A 15,907-nucleotide genomic window follows, 5' to 3' on the forward strand; every position below is an offset into this window, starting at 1 on the left:
GTATATGGAGTCAAAAAGAGTAGGAGAGTTTGGTTTGGGAGTGGCATGAATGATGTCAGCAATATGGTTAAGGAGATGAAAGGATAAGTTGTCGAGGTGCTAGTTGCCTGTTTGGTCCCAAAGGTCACAGACTTTGAGAGAGTTTTCATGCATGTGGAGATATCCTTGGATCATGCTACAAATGAAGCCTCTGCCCAACCAATTGTCCTCCCAAAATTTGGTTAAGGTTCCATCACCCAAACGCCAACCAGTGCCGAGATAGCAGATAGGACTGGCTTTGAGGAGGCTATCCCAAGTAATCGAGGTTTTCTTGGAGGCAGAGTGGTAGGGGGGTGTGCTTGTTATGAGTTTTGGCCCACGTCTCATTAGAGTTGTTTCAGAGAGCTTAAGCTCTTTTGGTAAGAAAGGCTATGTTTCTAGCATAGGCTTTCTTGATTCCAAGACCACCAAGGAATTTCAGGGTAGTCATAGTGACCCAATTCTTTAAGTGGAGATTATTGTGAGACTCGGTGTCACCCTAGAGAAAATTCCTATTAATTTGATCAATTTCCTTGTAGATCTGTTATGGTAGAAGGGTACTTTGCATGACGTAAGTGGGGATGGCAGATGTGACTGAATTAATGAGGGTGAGGCGACATGCGAGTGAAAGGGTTTTTGATTTCCAAGATGATAACTTGTTGCGAAGTTTATCAATGATGAAATTGTAGGCTCTTTTGTTTCCTTCATTGGTGAGGATGGGGACTCCTATATATTTTTCAAAATCTCTACAAGAGGATATACCAAGCTTATTCTCCATGCTTGCCATAATAGAGGGGGAGGTGCACGGAGAGAAGAAGATTTTTGATTTGGTAAGGTTAATCTTTTGACCTAAAAGCCTACAAAAGGTGTCCAAAACTTTTTTGATGGTTGAGTATGGTTTTTTTTTTAGGCTTTCGCAAACAATATGAGGTCATCTGCCAAAAAAAGGTGGGAGAAAGGAAGACTATTTCTTGCGGTTTTGACACCTTTCTAATTTCTTGAAGAGACTTCATTAAGGATGAGCTAAGCAAGGTGCTCCATGCAAAGGATGAAATGTAGGGGGAAAGTAGGTCACCTTGGCAAATACCTCTCGTGGGGAGGAATGGGTTAAGGTGCTCATTATTGAGAAAGATGGAGAGATTTGAAGAGGTTATGCAAGACATAATGAGTTCAGTCCAAGCAGGAGGAAAGTTGAATTGGTTGAGGGTATGCCTAATAAAGCTCCATTCAAGCTTGCCAAAAGCCTTTTTGAGATCAATCTTAATTGCCATGGAGCCTTTCTTGCTTTTGGAGGTTGTCATGGAGTGAATGATTTCTTGGGCAATAATGATGTTGTTGCTGGCTTTCCTTCCCAAGATAAAGCTAGCTTGGAAAGGGTGAATGAGGTCACCAATGTGTGGTTTCAATATGCTTAAAAGAATTTTGTTGTAGTTTTGTAAAGGGTGTTACAAAGGCTTATAGGACGAAGTTGATGGACAGTTTCAAGCTTGGAAGTCTTAGGTATAAGGCAAAGGAGGGTGGAGTTTAGATCAGGGGGGATTTTTATGGCAATGAAGGCAATGAAGATACCTTTGATGAAAGAGCTAATAGAACTACCAAGAATGTGCCAGAATCTTTTGAAGAAAATTGGGTGAAATCCATCAAGGCCAAGGGCCTTGTGGATTGCAGTGTGGATCTCATAAGTGGAGATATTCTAGAGGAATAGGTCTTCCACGTTTAGGAGAGGTATGTGGATGTTAGGGAAAGAGATGGTGCTGGTAGAGTGAGTAGAGTCCGTGGTATAGAGAGATGTAAAGTGGGAAAAGATGAGGTTCTCAATGTCCACAGGAGAGTAGGTTTTACCCATAGAATCTTTAAGGCACCAAATTTTGTTTAGGTGTCTTCTATGGATGGTGGAGATGTGAAAGAAGCTGGTGTTTCGGTCCCCCAGGATATGCCATTTAGTTCTAGATTTGAGGGCCTAAAAATCTTTTTCGAGCTTGAGAATGTGATGGAACTCAGTAGTAAGCTCCTTTTCAAGTCTAAGGAGAAAGGGAGAGGGGTTTAAACAGAGGGCTGTTTGAGTGCCTTTGAGATGAGCAAGCATTCTGTTTTTTCTGCAAAAAAATATTTCCAAATGTTTCCTTGTTCCAAATCTTGACTCTGTTGGTGAATAGCTTGAAAGTTTGAATGATATCATCGGGGTAAGCTTGCCAAGCATCCAAGACTACATTATTGAAGGAGGGGTCATTGAACCACATGGTTTCAAGGCGGAAAGGGAGATTATGGGGGTTGGTAAGGGGCCAGTCAGTGTTTAGGAGGATGGGGTGGTGGTCAAAAGAGGTCTTTGGAAGATGGGTGATGATGGTATCTTTAAACAGGAGCTGCCATGAGGGAGTACAGAGTGCTCTATCAAGGCATTTCATGATTAAATTAGAATCTCTTTTGTTTGACCATGTGAAACGGGGGCCATTATAGCCAAGGTCAAGAAGATTGCAGTCATTCATGAAGTCATTAAAATGTGAAATGCGGCTTCGGTTAGGAGGGGAACAGCTGAGGCTTTCATTATTGCTAGTAATGTCTTGAAGTCTCCTACAATAAGCCAAGGCAGAGAAAGAGAGGAGGCGAAGGAAGAGATATTTTCCCAAAGTTGCAATCGATTACTCAAGTTTGGGTTAGCATAAATGGTAGTAAATATCCATTAGAGGGGGGATTAGAGAGGCATACTTGAGCAAATGCATCAATAGTTTGATCTGCTACTGAAAGAATGTCGAGATCGGTGTCCTGTGAATTCCAGAGAACCCAGATATTACCACTGAACCCAGAAGCATCAAATCGGCAAACATTATTGAGACCAAGGGATGAGCTAACTTCTTCGGCTCTTGACCTCGATATACGAGTTTCCATGATGACGACGATTGCTGGCCTGTGGTGCTAGGACATGTCAAGAAAGTTCATACGGAAGTTAGTGCTACTAGCACGTCTGCAGTTCTAGACAAGGATCTTCATTTCGGATGGGGTGAATGGGTTTTCTTGATGTATCAAACCAGTTCTAAGGTCCCACGAAGTTGGGGTAGTGAATTCTTGGGTCAGAGGATTTAACAGGAATTGGAAGGTGTGAGGCATCATTCTGAAGCAAGGAACCCGAAGAAGCACTTGAATGAGGAATAGGTTCTCCTCTCTCCCATGGAATGGCAAGCTGATGAGGGAGCTTTCAAGTGAGAGAAGTGCTGTCAAACTTTCTTGGGCTATAGCGTCATTCTGCTCGGAAGTCGTCCTTAGAGGAGAGGGGAGGATCTCCGGTTGGAGAGCGGGGAGGAGAGAGAGGGTTGGAGAGATTATTACGAGTTTTGGTGAGAGTGGAATAACTAACCGGGCGAAGGGAAAGTTCAGAGGTGGTTGGGAAGACTAGTTTTACAAGGTTCTCCTAACTTACACTTCAATATAGGCCCAGAATTGATTCGAACATGCTTGTATCCATCGAAGTAAATTGTTCCTTTTGGGTCTCAAGCAATTTCTATTGAGGAGAGCCCAATGATCTCTGGTCAGCGGGTTGAAGAAGTCGATCTGAGGAGTCACATGATGGTGGGGGTTATGAGACATTTTCCATGGGGCACTACTTCAAAGTCAAAATGGGTGAAGTATCTGTTGCGCGGTTTTTGCTTAAAGAGTAAACCGGAGAGTCCTTTGGGAGAGTTATGCTCACTGAGGGGTTTTGGGGTTGCGTTACTCTTAGGTTATGGTGTAACAGTGATCATAGGGTCGTGTGTGTAAGGTTTAGAAAGGGAAAGCACAGTGTTCTCGGCAGAAGGGGAGGCGAAGACAAAAGAGAGTTTTGATGAAATTTTTGGAATGAGGTTTGAAATCTCAATTTGGGCCGAAGTAGAGAGAGTTTTGTCTCTAGTGGTAGTGAGAATCAAACAGGTCTTGGATCCTTGAACAGTAATCTTTTTAGAGATTTAATCTGATGTGACAACACTAGGTTGAGGAGAATTGATGTCAGGAGCATCGAGGGAGGAAATAGGCATAGGGCAGAGTGTTTTAGACTAATGGCATGTTTGGATGTTTAAAAAAGGAGGGAGAGTAAAGTAGAGGGAGGGAGAGTAATGCAATCACCTTGTTTGGAAGTTTTTTAAAGAATGAGGGGGAGGGGTTTGGAGGAGTTTGGAGGGGTTTGGACTCCCTCTAGCCCCCCAATTTTAATTCCCCCAAATTGGAGAGATTTGGAGGGAGAGTAGAGTACATAAACTATTGACAAAGTAAATTACCTAATTTACCCTTATTATATTAACAAAATTACATAAGGGAAGGGCTAATTACTCCCTTCCCCCTTACTAATTTTAAAAACATCCAAATAAGGTGGAGGTGAATCATTCTCCTCTACTCTCCTCCCCACTACTCCCCTTCCCTCCACTCCCCTCTACTCTCCTCCCTCTCTAAACTTCCAAACAAGCCATAAAAGTGATGGGTTAGGTATTGGAGGATTTTTGGGCCGTAGTCCAATGCATGGGAAGAGGTTTAGGGTTGCGTGAGAGCTTAGGGTCATGTGAATAGACAGAATCGCCACGTGTGTGAGCAAGGGAAAATGCATGGCGCGTAGTGCCGGAGAAGTCTGATTGTCGGTGATAAGGTTTTTCTGTTTGGGAGGTTTTTTCCATTGGACGATCATCCATTCGCCGAATTCCTTAGAGCGAGGATCTTTAGTGGGTTGAACCGGGGGAGGGTTAGGATTGATGGTTGAGGAAGAAGGGCGAATGACAGAGAGATAGAGAAGAGCCATATGCCCCACCCATCCACAATCAAAACAAATAGCTGATATACCTTCATATCAGACGGCTTGGAGGAGGTTGCCAATCCTTACTTTTGAGATAAGCGGAGAGTCTAAATCGGTTTGAATGCAAAGATGAGCATATCTTCCTCAATATTGTCAATGGTGTGAAAGTCAATTTTTAAAAGTGATCCGAGCTGGTTACTGATTCTGCAGAGGATAGAGTTGCCATAAAGCTCAATAGGAAGTTCAGGGAGATGAGCCCAGTCTGCCGTAGTAGTAAGCTTTGCATCTGAGGGTCAAAACCCTAGGGACCATCTACGGATTGATAGAAATTAGTGTCCAATGAACCATGGTCCTTCGCTGATAACTTTCCAGTAGTCTTCCTTGAGCTTGAAGCAGATTAGGAAGAAGTCTAAGCCAAGGTCAATGATATGGATGTCTTGAGCTGGCTTCTAAATGGTTCTGATTTTATGGTCGAAGTATTTGAAGCCCAGAGATTTACCGAAGGCTTTGACAATGAGGGCGGAGCGGCAAGGAGATCTGGTGCGTAGTTTTTCCTCTCTTGATAGCAAGATGGTAGGAAAGGAGTCATCGTTGTCAAGTTCAATGTCTAAGTGGGGTCTTCGTCGTCGAAGGGCAAGCTTTGGGTTGAGTGGTCTTCCAAGTCGAAGGAAGGGCGTAACACTGAGTCCTTGTAGGATAGTATGGGCCTTTGAGGCATGAAGGATTGGGAGGAAGCCTTCTATTTTTTTTTGTGCTATGGACAAGGTGACCAGCTTCTTTAGCGGAGAGGGTGACTTCTTCTGTGGACATGTTTTTACTGATTGGTGTCTATTTATGGAAATCTTTTGTTGTATAGGCGTCAGAGACTAAAGGTAATTTGTTTACACTTGTTATTAAAGTTTTAAAGGAGTCTAAGCAACATTATTTTAATCCTATGCCACAACAAATTTTTGGCAGTAGATTGTTGAATAATACTAGAAATACAAAATATTTTACAAAAAGTTTTATAAACTACTAATGTGGTAAGTGATTATTAGTAAATGAAAAATTGATATTAATGGTGGGCCTAAATAAAAACCAATAAAAGGTTTGCCACATCAACATTTTGTAAAAATGTTGTAAAATAGTTTGTAATTGTAGCATTACTCTAAATTGTTATATATATATATAAAAGCATAAGCTTTTTCTCGCAATTAAGGATGTATTGCCACATTAGGAAAAAAGCACACTTAAAATTCTAACACGTATATATATTAAAAGAGAAAACTCAGCAAATTCATAGTTTTTTGCGCGTCTAAAAACTCAAACCCAAACGTTACACCGGTTTGGTATTAACCGTTTACTTATCACGGTTTCACATATAATTATCCTTCCAATATACATTCTTATTAAGCGAGAGTTTGGATAGCAACAGAGGAGCGTTTCCAGCATTTGTGTTTTTGGCTGGGTCCCTAGCACTATTCACGATCCAGCCAAAAACAAAAACGCACATACCAATGCATTTTTGGGTCTCACGATACTATTCACACTATTAATAATTATTTTGCTACAGTATTTTTAGCAATAAGTTTTAAATTTTTAGCAAATAAGTGGTATCCATATACACCATAAATCACTGTGTTTTTGAGGCATCAAAATATTTGATGCGAAAATTACATTATTGTGAAATTGTCAATACCAAGGGGTCAAAGTACTTTGCGTTAAAAGATGAAACTTAAGAGTGAAAGAATGAGAAATTGAGAAATCACTGAGAGTCTATAAACTACTGATGTTTGGACTTATTTAAGGCTACCGTGAAAGAAAGAGTTTTATATGAAAGCTGCCGCTACCATCTGGGCACCATTCAATAAGGGTTTTTTTTTTTTTTTTTTTTTTTTTTTTTTTTTAAAAAAAAAAAAAAAAAATTCTATTTTCTAATATTTGAATCTCTTGGCCTCCCTCTACCCCTCCTTCAAACCCTTTTTCTTTCCCTCTGCCCAATAATTGATTAGATGCACTTCAGCCCCCACACAATATGTCTTCGTCCTCAACAACTATTGCCTTGATTGTAATTTTATTTATTTTACTTTTTTTTTTTTTAAATCTTTTACGTTGCAACTTTCTACTCTATATGCTTTTAAGTGCCTAAATTTTAGTGGGTTTGTATTTGTGGGTGTTTTTCCTTTGGTTGCCTTTAGACTTTGGAATTGAAAATTTTGTGATTTTTTGCAATAATCACTTTTTTTGCTATAATCTATTTCACTTTCTATAGTATTGTTAACATCTTTAAAATACTTTGTTTTGATATTGCAGGGACATTCTCACAACTTTGGAGATTGGTACCTCTCTCGTGGTTCATCAGATATGTACTGAGTAACCTGCTTCACAATGAGCATAAAGAATTTTTATAAATCAGTATCATAGAAATTAGTGTCCTCTCCTCATATGTTCAATTGTTCTTCCTCCACATGTTCACAAAAAAATAAAATAATGGTATCCATGGTTGAGTTCTTAACTAACAACTCCTATCCATGTATAAGAACTGTGTTTTGAAGCATATTTGAATGCCAAATGTTTGTTGAAATGTCTGATAGAAGATCTAATAGCCTATGTGCAAATAAATATTAGCTACTGCACATTGCCAAACCATTTGGACTAACTTTATAACAATTCATTATTATTGTCTCTTTTACTTTCCACAAACGTTTATGCTTAGAGCTTTAACATAATATGTAATTTATATATGATTATTTTAAGAATTCCATTAACTTCAAACACAGAACATGGTCAAAATATAAGCTATTTTGATAAAAATCTACCCAAGAATGAGTAGATTCTATGAGAAATACCTAATTCGAGGCAACTGGCCTCCAGGAATGATAAATAAGATTTATAGAGAATAGAGAAGATTAGGAGAGAATCCGTTGCTTATTTCATTCAATGGTCCTTGCAATCACCACTCTAGCAAACTAATATATCAAGTTTTCTTGAGTATTCAAAGCTATTCCAAACAAAGCCATATATGTTGCATTCTAACAACCTATCTAACTAACTAACTGACAACAACTAGCATATGTTAATAGCTTCTATGGTAAATGACTAACAATTCCCTAACTCTAATGCAGCGGCTAGGATGGTTGTATGTTAGGCAACATCAACAATAACGGATATGGCACAAGTCAACTTCAGCAGCAACATTACAGGTGTTGCTTGATGACGCTTAACATATTCTATATTGTTAAGTAATAAAATAGCTTACTATATTTTAATATAATGCATGACTCTTTTTTTTTTTTTTAAACCTATTCGTTTAGTAATTGAGAAAATGAAGGAAAATAAGCTAAGATAAAATTCTAGAGTTTTAAATGTTTTCTCAACTATATGTAATATAAAAAATCAAAGTAAAAGGTTTTTGGAAATAATTCTCCAGATTGGAATGACTATCACTGATATTTACATATAGTTGTACAAGTAGGATTATACAAGTAACAAGGAAAGTTTTGATGCATGGGTTAAATATGATCTATCATGATTTATTATTGAATAATATTCTCCTTGAGTTTGGCAATGATTTGATTTGATGCAATGGTTTTCTATGTTAGGGTTTTTACCAGAATGAGACTGATTTTTAGGATTTATGATGGCTAAACCAATGCTCATGGTTGGTGGCAATAATGCTCAACTTAAGTTGCTGCATAACTAATGTTGGTGTTGCTGCTAAAGGCTTAAGGAGCTGCATAATTGCTGGTGTTGTTGTTGGAGGTGATAATAGCTTAATTTTGCATATTTATATAATTGTTAGAAGGTATTATCATACTTATTTTGAGTCAATTCATAAATTTTATTGTTAGTTTTAGAATAATTCTGAATAATCAATTTTGTGCTTAATTGAATTTTAATGCGTAAATTTATCTTTTGTAGGATAATGAAATTAAATAAGTGAATTTGTGCAAAGAAGAAAACTAATGGACTTTACTTTTACAAGGCCATGATGAAGTCAAAGAAGGCCAACCCAATTAAATTTGAGTCCAATTGGAGCAAGGAATCACAGGAAATTTGCACAAAATCCAAGTCCAATTTGGATTAGGATTCCAGCCGGCACACCAGTTAGTATTTGGAGTATAAATTTCGGCTCAAATGTCCAATCGAGATAATTCAAGTTGGGCTGAAAATTTAACTTAAAGGGATAAAACTTTGTAGTTTACAAAAGTCCTAATTCTAAAGTTAAATGGGCCGAAAACATCAGTTAAATGAAGCCTAAAAACTTGGGATTTTCTCCAAATGGGAATTCAACTTGTAATAGGATTCCTTGACCTATTTAAAAGCTCTTTAGGGCAAGATTCACGAGGGAGCTGCCTTAGAACTTAATTTAGGTTTTCTTAAAGATTCTTTATAGTTTTTAGAGTTTTATTTGTGTTATGTCTTGCTAGAATCCTTGCTAAGGTAAAGGGTGAACCTAACTGTTTATTGGTATGTTCTTAACAATTATTTTATCGTTTTAATGCTTATGTTGTTATGTTTTTGATTGATTTACTCATATTGAAAAGTGTTTAGTTCTGTATAATTCTTTGACTTATCATAGACTCCAAGCATGTGAAATGCTTAGTATTCCCTGTGAACTAATTCACTAGTTTTGTTTTGCCTAGAATCAATCAATTTCATGGAACTACCTTAGACAATTAATTCTTGAGTTTTAATTGTTAATCATCCGACTAAGATCATCCTTCATATGAATTTTAGTTGAGTTATAAAATAAATATTGTTAAGACTACTAATAGATGTGTTTTGTGTGGATCCCTAAATCTTAGCGCCTTAATATATTGTTTTTTTTCTCAATTTAAATTAACTTTACTAAACCATCAAAAATCTCTTCAATTAAACTTTATTATTTTAGTTTTATTCTCTTGTGGTTTTCTAATCAATTCCTTTTTCCATGTGGATTCGACCTCGGACTTACCAAGTTATTACTTCGTGACAATTCTACACTTGGGAGCATTATTTAAGCCGCAGCAAGTTTTTGGCGACGTTGTCGGGGAATAGGCGACTAGAGAAGCATTCCATTTGGAGAGGTTTTTGACATTAAATTTCTTCACATATTCAGTAATATCTCTCCAACTCTTTTCTTTTTAAGTAGTTTAGTTTCCCTTTAGAGTTATTCTTTTATTTTTACTTCTTTTTTTGTTAGAGGTATTTCTTTTCTTTTCTTTTCTTTTTCTTTTTCTTTCTTGTTTTACTATTGCATTCATTTTTGGTGTCGTGATAGTGACAATCACTTGGAAAGAATTGAGTTTAATAATTTGTTTGGAAATATATCTGATTCTTTCACACATTCTCACACACTTGATATCATGGCGGACTTAGAGAGTAATCATGGTGATTAGAATAATTTAAATAATGAAAACTTCCATGCTTACCAACCCATTAGAACTCTTAGGGATTATTTGCAACCTACTAGGAGTAGTGCACCATCATGCATCATTTTTCCAACTAATGCAAATAATTTTAATTTTAAGCCCAGTATGATTTCATTACTTCCTAAATTTCATGGCTTAGATTCTGAAAATCCTTACCTACACTTTAAGGAATTTAAGGAGGTATGTTCTACCTTCCATGACCAATCATGTAATGAAGAGACCATTAGGTTGAAGTTGTTCCCTTTTTCTCTTAAAGACAAGGTAAAAACTTGGCTTAATTTTTTGAGACCTAGGTCAATTGGCACTTGGCAAGATATGCAAACTTAGTTTTTGAATAAATTTTTTTTTTCCAATTCATAGGAATAATGCACTTAAAAGACAAATAATGATTTTTTCACAAAAAGATAATGAGACATTTATCAATGTTGGTAAAGATTTAAAGATTTGCTTGTCCACATCATGGCTATGAAACTTGGCATATAATTAGTTTTTTCTATGAAAGTTTAACTCCAATAATATGCCAATTTGTAGAAATTGGAGAGTTTTTGAATAAAGATCCTAATGAGGCTTTTGATTATTTTGATCTCTTAGCTAAGATTACCTAAACTGATACCTCAAATAGGCTTAGAGCATCCACCAACGGGGTGGTAAGTACCAACTTAGGGAAGATGATGACCTTACTGCTAGGGTGGCTAGTATAACTAGGAAGCTTGAAGTCATGGAATTAAGGAAAGTTAATGGAGTCAATATTGTGCCTAAAATTGATGAGGTTTGTAGAATTTGTGAGACCATGGAACACCTTACCAATGAATGTCCTACAATTCCAACTTTTAAAGAGGTGTTGCATGATCAAGCAAATGCTATGAACATGGTGAAAAAATCATACCCTCCCCCCTATATAGAGACATACAATTCAGGGTGGAGGAATCACCCAAATTTTAGTTGGAGGAATGATAATGTGGTTGCACCTCCTAGACATGATTCTTTAAATTTTGTTCCCTATAATCCCCCTCCAAAAAAGAGTCTTGAGGACACTTTGCAACAATTTATGCAGACTCAATCCACCATATCAAAACTCACAAGCCATAAATAACATTAGGAGCACTCTCACTAAATTGACCACATCCATGAGCACAATAGAAAAGGGTAAGTTTCCATGTCAACCACAACCAAACCCCCAAGGTCAATTTTGTGTTGATGATTGTAGTTCCTTTGAAAATAAAGTGAGTCAAATTAAATCTGTAATTACTCTTCATAGTGGAAAAATCATTGAAAAAGATATTCCTAAAAGCAATACTCATGATAAAGGTTCCAAAATAAAGAGTAGTGATGAAGTCGTTGAGCCTAAATCTAATGAAATTGAAAGGTGTCTTATCTCTGCTCTCATTCCCCAAAGGTTGATTCCACCTCAAAAAGTTAATCAAAATTTTGAAATCCTTGAAGTGCTTAAGTTAAAGTGAACATTCCTCTTCTGATGCCATAAAGCAATGTCCATCATATGCTAAAATTTTGAAAGATTTGTGTACTGTTAAGCGTAAGCCTAATGTACATAAGAAGGCATTTTGGACTGAACAATTTAGTGCAATCATTCAAAACAATAGACCTCCTAAGTTCAAAGGTCCAGGTTGTCCTACTATTTCATGTGTGATTGGTAATTCAAAAATAGAAAAAGCTTTGTTTGATCTTGGGGCAATTGTGAATCTTTTTCCGTATTCAGTGTATGAGCAATTAGGTCTAGGCGAGTTAAAACCCACTTCCATAATTTTACAACTTGCCAATCGATTTGTGATTGATTCAAAGGGTGTTGTTGAGGATTTTTTGGTTCAAGTGGACAAATTTTATTTTCCTGTTGACTTTACTATTTTGGACATGCATCCTATTTCTAATGCTAATTCTTAAATATCTATGATTTTAGGATGCCCATTTATTGCAAGCATTGATAAATTGTAAAAGTGGATTCTTAAAATTATCTTTTGGCAATATGACCATTGAGCTTAATATTTTTAATACTTGTAAGCAAACTAGGGATGAAGAGGATGTGCATGAAGTTAACTTGATTGAAACAATTGTTCAAGACCAAACATTAGAAACTTGTTTAGTCAATTCATGTGATTTTAACTTTGATGAGAATTCTGAAATTGCATACATTCATTGTCTCTTGGAATCTGCACAGGAATTGGAAGTGAGAAATTGGAAATTGAAATATAAGGAGTTGCCATCTTGTGAGATAAAGTTGTTGCCATCTAGTGAGCAAGTACCTAATATCTTCTAAACTTGACTTCTTGCAGGAATGTAAGTTATTAAATGTTTTGAGTAAACATAAGGATGTCATAGGAAGGAACATAGCTAACATAGAAGGACTTAGTCCATTGGTTTGTACTCATAGGATTTATTTAAAGGACAATGACAGACCATCTAGGGAGACTAAACAAATTTAGGAAAAGACGGTTAACCCAAATCGTAAAGATTAGTCTTTGAGGTTGAATGATGCACTTTGGGTGTATCGCACTGCCTATAAAAATATTCTTGGTATGTCTTCCTATAGACTTGTTTATGGTAAAGCTTGTCACTTGCCTGTGGAATTGGAACATAAATCATATTGGGCAATAAAGATGTTTAACTTTAACATAGACAAGGCTAGTTCATTGAGAAAATTGCAATTGAATGAGTTAGAAGAAATTTGGCATGATGCATATGAGAATTCTAGGATTTCTAAAGAAAGAATGAAGGTTTTTCATGACAAACAAATTTTAAGGAAATCTTTTGAACCATCTTGAAAAGTTCTTTTGTATAATTCCAGTTTACATTTTTTCCCAGGAAAATTGAGATCTAGATGGACTAGACCTTTCATTGTTAAAAATGTTTTCCTCCATGGTGCCATAGAAATTGAAAATCCTAAGAATTGTAACATAGTTAAGATGAATGGTCAATGTCTTAAGCCATTTCTTGAGATTTTTTCACAAGAGGAGAAATCCATTAATTTGGAGGATCCCATTTATCAAGACTTGCCAAGCAATTTGCATTAGTGTTTGTGTCATATTGTAGATTTTTTTTCTTTTTACTATTTTTGTTATTTTGTTTTCTAACCCTTTTTGCAGGTGTTAAAGTTTTTTTTGTTCATTTATGTTCATCTCTTCAAGGTACTCTCTGTACTCTCTACTCTTTATTGTTTTTCCTTGTTATCATTGAGGACAATGTAAGTTTTAGATTAGGGGGAGGAACTTGAGATGATTTGCATTTGGTTTTATTTTATATTAAATTTTTTTTGGGTTGTTTTTAGTGATTTTTTTTAGTCCAGTTTTCGAAAAGAAAAAGAAAAAAAAGGTGTTGCTTTAGCAAGAGTTTTAAGCCAAACTTCTATCTAAAGAATTCCACTATGTTTCATGCTTAACTATTATGCACATGCACTTTGGCTACATGAACATGTTTCTTGGTTGAAAGATAGAGATGACTTTGAAAATCTTGAAAATAAAATGTAGAGACTATAGCCCAAGTGAGTTCTTAAGCTATTCATTTTTTAGAGAGTTATTTTCTTTTGATCTCATTTTTCATTTGGAAGCACATAGCTTTGTTGTTGCTTAGTCTCATTATTCTTTGATTTGGTCAAATGCTAAGAAGTCATTAATTTTATGCCACACTTAAATATGTTAAAGTCATGGATTTTGTAGAACTATCCCAACCCTTAAGAAACAATTTTAGGCCATCTTTGTTAATTTTGAGCCTTTATTGTTTTCTTTCTTGATACATTACCACTAGTCACCCATTTGAACCTATTATTTTAGTCATTCTTTCTCAAACCCTTTCCTAAAGTGTTCCAAGAATGAATGCAATCAAATTGTCTTGTTGCGGTAAATCCGTGGTGAAATAGTTGGAAGAAAAGGAGGACTCAATCAAAAAAAAAAAAAAAAAAAAAAAAAAATTCATAAACAGAAAAGGAAAAATGTTGAAAAAAAAAAAAAGGAATGTGAAAGGGGAAGAAATAGAGAATGAATTTGTTGACGAAATTTTGAAGAAAAAAAGAAAGAAAGTGAAAGTGCAATATTCAAGAAACTTGAGAGGATAAATCAATTGTCACATACTCAAAAGAAGTTATCTCTCTAATTTTTCTTGGGAACACTTTTTATTTTTACCTATACCCTTTGTTCTAAATTCCTCCTCTTTTACCCTACATTACGCCCCAATGAAAGTACTATTTGATCTTATGAAATTTATAGTTTGGATCTTGACATGACTAATCAATGTGTGTGGTGTAATATTCTTAGTGTTTGGCATCCTTTCATAAGACTATAAATGTCCTTTATTTTGCTTCACCGTTCTTTATCTTATTTATATGTGAGATATTAGTCTTTATTCTACATTATTCTGCTCACAAATGTTTGAAAGTATTACACCATTTTTAGAGTGATTTTATTTGTTGAGTGTTAACAACTGTGAGATTTGAGTTGAAGCATAACTTTGGATAGAAATTCAAGCCATATTTTATCTTAAGACTAAGGTTGTGTTTGTGTTGGCCAAACTATTCACACACTAAGTATTGATGGCATATGGAATATCTTTGGTGGTTGTTAGTGTTTTGATCTTTGATTAACTATTTCTACTAAAGTAATAATTTTTTGTTATTTTCTGTCTTTGTCTCGAGTCGCTTAAATTACTAGGGACTAGCAACAAGCTGGTTGGGGAGTGTAATAATAGCTTAATTTTGCATATTTATATCATTATTAGAAAGCATTATCATATTTATTTTGAGTTAATTCATGCATTTTATAGTTGGTTTTGGAATAGCGTTGAATAATCAATTTTGTACTTAATTGAATTTTAATGCGTGAATTTGTCTTTTGTAGGATAATGAAATTAAATAAGTGGTTTGCAAAGAAGAAAGCTAATGGACTTTACTTTTACAAGGGCCATGATGAAGTCAAAGAAGGCCAACCCAATTAAATTCAAGTCCAATTGGAGTAAGGAATTAAAGGAATTTTGCACCAAATCCAAGTCCAATTCAGATTAGGATTCCAGCCTGCACACCAATTAGTATTTGGAGCATAAATTTTAGCTCAGATGTCTAATCGAAATGATTCAAGTTGGGCTGGAAAGTTAACTTAAAGAGATACAACTTTTTAGTTTACTCAAAGTCTGAATTCTTAAGTTAAGTGGGTTGAAAATGTCGATTAAGTGAAACCTAAAAACTTGGGATTTTCTCCAAATGAGAATTCAACATGTAATAGGACCTTGCCTATTTAAAGGCTCTTTAAGGCAAAATTAAGGAGGGAGTTTCTGTAGAATGTAATTGAGGGTTTCTTAAAATTTCTTTATAGTTTTTAGAGTTTTGTTTGTGTTATGGCTTGCTAGAAGCCTTGCTAAGGCAAGGGGTGAAACACAACCATTTATTGGTATGTTCTTAACAATTATTTTATGGTTTTAATGCTAATGTTATTATGTTTTTGATTGATTTACTAATCTAGAAAAGTGTTTAGTTCTGTATAATTCTTTGATTTATCATAGACTCTAGGCATATTAAATGCTTAGTATTACCTACGAACTAATTCACTAGTTTTGTTTTGCCTAGAATCAATCAATTTCATGAAACTACCTTAGACAATTAATTCTGGAGTTTTTATTGTTAAATCATCTAACTAAGATCATCCTTCGTATAAATTTTAGTTGAGTCATAAAATAAATATTGTTAAGACTAGCAATAGATGTTTTTTATGTGGATCCCTAAACCTTAGTGCCTTAATATATTGTT

At 35.6% G+C, this 15,907-nt stretch overlaps 1 pseudogene; it reads left to right on the top strand.

The window, feature by feature from the left end:
• The first annotated feature begins 6,470 nt into the window (after nt 1-6,470).
• Nucleotides 6,471-15,610, top strand: LOC112034145 (uncharacterized; annotated as a pseudogene).
• The last annotated feature ends 297 nt before the right edge of the window (nt 15,611-15,907 follow it).

Source organism: Quercus suber, unplaced genomic scaffold, assembly GCF_002906115.3.
Source record: "Quercus suber isolate HL8 unplaced genomic scaffold, Cork oak 2.0 scaffold_37, whole genome shotgun sequence".
Classification (NCBI taxonomy): domain Eukaryota; kingdom Viridiplantae; phylum Streptophyta; class Magnoliopsida; order Fagales; family Fagaceae; genus Quercus; species Quercus suber.